The sequence below is a fragment of the Notechis scutatus genome, chromosome 1 (genome assembly GCF_049901735.1).
Source record: "Notechis scutatus isolate UNSWTSFEM ecotype Mainland chromosome 1, rNotScu1.2, whole genome shotgun sequence".
Taxonomy (NCBI): domain Eukaryota; kingdom Metazoa; phylum Chordata; class Lepidosauria; order Squamata; family Elapidae; genus Notechis; species Notechis scutatus.
Window position 1 is genome coordinate 47,886,077 of NC_142009.1, and position 4,756 is coordinate 47,890,832.

Genomic DNA, 4,756 nt, shown 5'->3' on the forward strand with positions numbered 1-4,756 from the left:
AGTGCAATTTACAACCTGCTGAGCTGCCCGGACAGCTGAGTACAGCTGCGTACAGGTGCGCAGAAATTTTGAGTAGTTCGGAGAACTGGCAAATACCACCTCTGACAGGCCCCTCCCCCATCTATTCTCTGCCTCCTGAGTCCCAGCTGATTGGCTGGGTCTCCTTTTGTTGCCCTGCACAGGAGAACGGAGCTGGAAAGCAGGTTAGTGGGGTGGGGAGGGAATAGGGATTTTGCAGTAACCTTCCACAGAACTGGTAGTAAAACATTTTGAATATCACCACTGGTGCAGAGGTTGGAAAAGCCCCTTTTTCCTGCTTTTTCAACCGCAGCTGTGTCATGCAAAGCAGCTGCGTTTGAAAAAGCAGGAAATAAAGGTCAGGTAAGAGCCCAGGCGGACAGGTGGGCCAAAACAGCAGCAGACATAGAACGGGTTCTATGTATGCTCTCTGTCTGCTGCTCTTCAGAACTACCGGTTCCACAGAAGTGGACAGAACCGGTAGAATCCCACCCCTGGTCAGGGCCAAAGTATGGTTCTGAACAAAGAGCTAATGAGTAGACCAACACTTTGGAACCTCTCCAGATAAGGAGAGGATAGGAGATTGCCCACATGAGTAGAGATTTTGTAATGTTATAATCATTTGCTGAGCAGAGATATTTATCTACTGTTATAGAAGCAGGTTTCGTATCTCTATTGTTCTAAGATAATGTTTCATATATTGTCAAGTTTAGTTGTTTTCAGTGTTATAACTCACTTGGTGTGTGTAAGGAAAGAATAGTAAGGAAAACAAAAATAACCATAAATAAATAAATGAAAAATCAGTTCCTTAATGTTATTACATGCTATTACACTTGGTAAGTTACATTTTTTAAATATATACTTAGTTCATGCAATTTAGAGAATTCTCATTAAGAACTACAAATTAGTCCTCTGTACTTACAATCATAATTGAGCCCAGAAAATTCATTAAGTGGTAATTAACTGAGGCATCACATCACCGTACCCAGTTTTATGAACTTTTTTCAGCAGTCATTAAGTGAATCACCACAGTCATTAAGTGAATCACCACATCACATAATTGTGACCTATAATCTTCCCTGCTGGTTTGTCCACTTTGCTTATCCTGAAACCAGATTGGAAGGTCACAAATGGTGATCACATGACTGAAGGATGCTGCAAACATCCTAAATGTGAGTTGGTTGCCAAGTGCCCAGATCACAATTACAGGACTGCAAAGAAGCTGCAATAGTCATAAGTGTGAAGATTGCAGTAAGCCACATTTTCAGCACCATAACTTCAAATGGTCAATAAATAAATGGTCAGAAATTGAAGACTACCTGTATGAGGATGTTGGGAAGCACTCGGCTTGGCAGGGAGGAGGGATCAAGTGTTGAGTTAGCCTGGAGTCACTGCAAAACCACAAAAGGGCTAGAGCTGACCCTCCACCCCCAGGTTCCTTGGAGCCTTATCTAATTGTTCCCAGGAGTCTGCTGCCATTACTGACAGAACATAATAAAGTACCGTGTTTCTCATATAATAAGGCCGGGTCTTATTTTTTTTTGAGCCCCGAAAAAATGGCTAGGCCGTCTTTTTGGGGGTGACTTAATTCCCTCCCCTTGCATCTTCGGGCAGGCGGGCGGTGACGGCTTGGATGTTGACCTCGGCGTTGGTGGGGCACTTTGTATCAGGGTCAATGCAGGCAGCACCATATCTGGGTGTGCAACAAAAGTATCCAGCAAGCCCCCCCCACTGCCATTCCCCCCCATTTCGCATGTTTTAATATAGGCCTTAATTTGGGGGGAGGGGCTTAATTTCATTTCATGCCTACAAAACATGCTGGGACTTCCTATTGGGGGAGGCCGTATTGTTGGAGAAACAAGGTAGTTAGTTTGAAATCTGAATATGTGGGCCTGGGGGCCTGGGAATTCGTGCCTGACAACAGATCTTGGAAATCAGAATTATACACACTTGAAAGACCTATACTATTCACAATATTTTATGAATATTATAAAAAAGATAAATGTACAAATTTGCTGATTATTAAAGATGAATACATGGTGAGTAAAAGATCTATATAAAAGATTTGAAACTGATAAGTATTAAGCCTATTGATTTCAGTTGTTTCTTCACCAGAGCTCTTTTGCTATTCTGATAAACAGAAAATTATGATGATGCTTTGTACCCAAACATGTTTTAAAACAAGCAGAAGGAAATAGTTATCTACTCAGAGCAAAATTAAATGATGGAATTCACTGCAAGCCACTGTGCTAATAGCTGCCAGATAGGGTACCTTTAAAAGTGAACTTGACAGATTTATAGTGGATCAGGCTATTAGTAGTTTCTAATATGGATTTATTATTTCCTGCATATTAGCTGACTATTGTATTCTGCCTATCATTTACCAGCTGGTGGCAGCAAAGAGTTAAGAAAATAATTTTTTTTATTGAGTTTTTATTGATCTGGTTATTTCATGGCCATGCCTTTATAAAAGATCCTAATGTTCAAAAGTTTGTAGGCAATGAAAAGTTGTAGGTTTCTACAAGCATCTGTCATTCTTTTTCAGTCTTCCTGAAGAAAAAACATTTGAATTTTTCTTCTGCACATTAGAGTAAGAGAGCAAAGAAGGAAAATCTCAAATATTATAATGATCATTCAGTAGAGATGTTGCATGAAATAACAATTGTAATTTCACAGGCAGGTTCATACATAGTGTGGGGAAAAAATCAACAGTCCTGTAATGACTGCTTTGGTAAAACCAGGTTACTCTGTAAAACAGAATAGTACACTACTTCTCTACAGTGTAAATCTATTTATTAATATGGCTTATTAAAAATACAGAAGGACTACATATGTTCAGGAATATGAAATGTTATATAATTAGGTGGGAATTCTAAGAGTTGAAGTATAACACTCCTGGCCATACTTTTAAATGAACTTATCAATGAAAAAGCAATATTGTACTAAGCCAGTGGAAATAGAAGGAGAATGAATTGTTGATCACTGAGCAGATAAAGACACCACTTCAATTTCAAAACAAAGAAAGGATCCAGATTCCTTGGCTTTTCAGCCCTTTGATTCTACATCGCTGTGTTTCATTTTTGCTTCCCTTCTATTAGCCCTTTCAGGTAGGCCAAATCAAAAAACAAACAGGAATGGTACTTTATAGTTATATGACGGGGTCCCCAATCTGTGGCCTATGGCCCACTACCAGGCCATGGCCTATTCGCAACCGGGTCCCATGAGTAGTGAGTCAGTGTGTATGCAGACCCACTTACGCAAGTAGCAGGCACTCACACAAACGAAGCTGTGTACGTGCACCTGCTCCTTGCACAAAACCATTCCCTCTTCTCCTCTGCCCCAGGCCGCCAACCCAGAAACATTGGGGAATGCTGTTGTATGGTATAATACTCCAATAGATTCTGGAAACCCCACCAGATTTTCTATCTGCCCTGTTTATACCAAGCCAACTCAAGACTGGGTAATTTTGACTTTCCTTTTCACCTCATATTTTTGATAGCTGTAAGAAGGGTGATCAGAGAGAGAGGAAAAAGCTTAGCATCATGGATCTGTAAAATGCCCCATAAACAAAATATTCTGGGCTTAAGTTCTGAATACTAGTCAAAAATACTATTTGAAATACTTTTTATTTGTATCCCACACCTTTATTTTTATAAACTCAAGTAGTATTTTTATAAACCACCCAAGTCTGTAAATATCTAGTATTTTAAGTAAATATTCAGAAAAAAATCGATCTCTTTTCTGATCCTGCTCCAACAATTCACAACACAGTATGTTTCTCCCAATAAGAATTTTACTTCCCCTTCATCCATCTTACAGCCCACCCCCCTGCACCCTAAAATTGCTCTGAAGAAATTCACAGATCCTCAACTGCAGTTCTAAAGAGAAGTTTCAGGAGAAACTCATCCATCAATCTCCATTTCATAGTCACGTGCTTGTGTATGTGTGTGGTGTGTGTATATTGTAAGATCCATGTTGATACCACAGGATGTTTATAATTCATTCACATCCTTTTTTTATGCCTGAGAATAGCTCTCTGTAAGAGCAGATAAGTGAAAATATGTAATCAATCTCAATTTTCTTTTTAAAAATGGAATAGTAATCTGTATTTTTGCTTTTCATATAAAATTTGCTTTCATACAATGCATAAACTGATCATTTATGTACTCCAGCTGAGATTAATTCTGGAGGTTTTTAAACGATTAGACAACTATTTGTTCAAAATCATATGAAGATCCTGCTTTGGACAGGGGATTGAACTAGAAGACCTTGAAGTTCCTTTCCAACCCTATGATTCAATTGGCACTGACATGTGAAAAACAAATTAAGTTTTATGTAATAAAGTATTTGGCATAAAATACACACATCATCTTTTAAAATTATTGAAGAGCAGAATACTATATAATCAGTTAATGCAGCATTAGCATATTGGCTAGGGCTTTCAGCACTGGGCAGACATACGAACTATGTTCACATTTGACGTATACAGAAGATAGCTTTTTGTAAAAAAAATGACCTAATAGAATCTTTATACAGCTAAGCAGTTCTTGGTCTTACTAGTGCCTAAACAGGATACCATTTCAAAAACCTGTGTACTTGCTTTTTGTGCAATCTTGGAATAAAGGTTGAACATAAATATAACAAAAATGTTTTTAAATAGACTATGTAAAATAAAAGAGAGACCCTTTCAAAGTCTAACTATTTATCTTGGTTAAATCAAGACAATCACAGATAATGA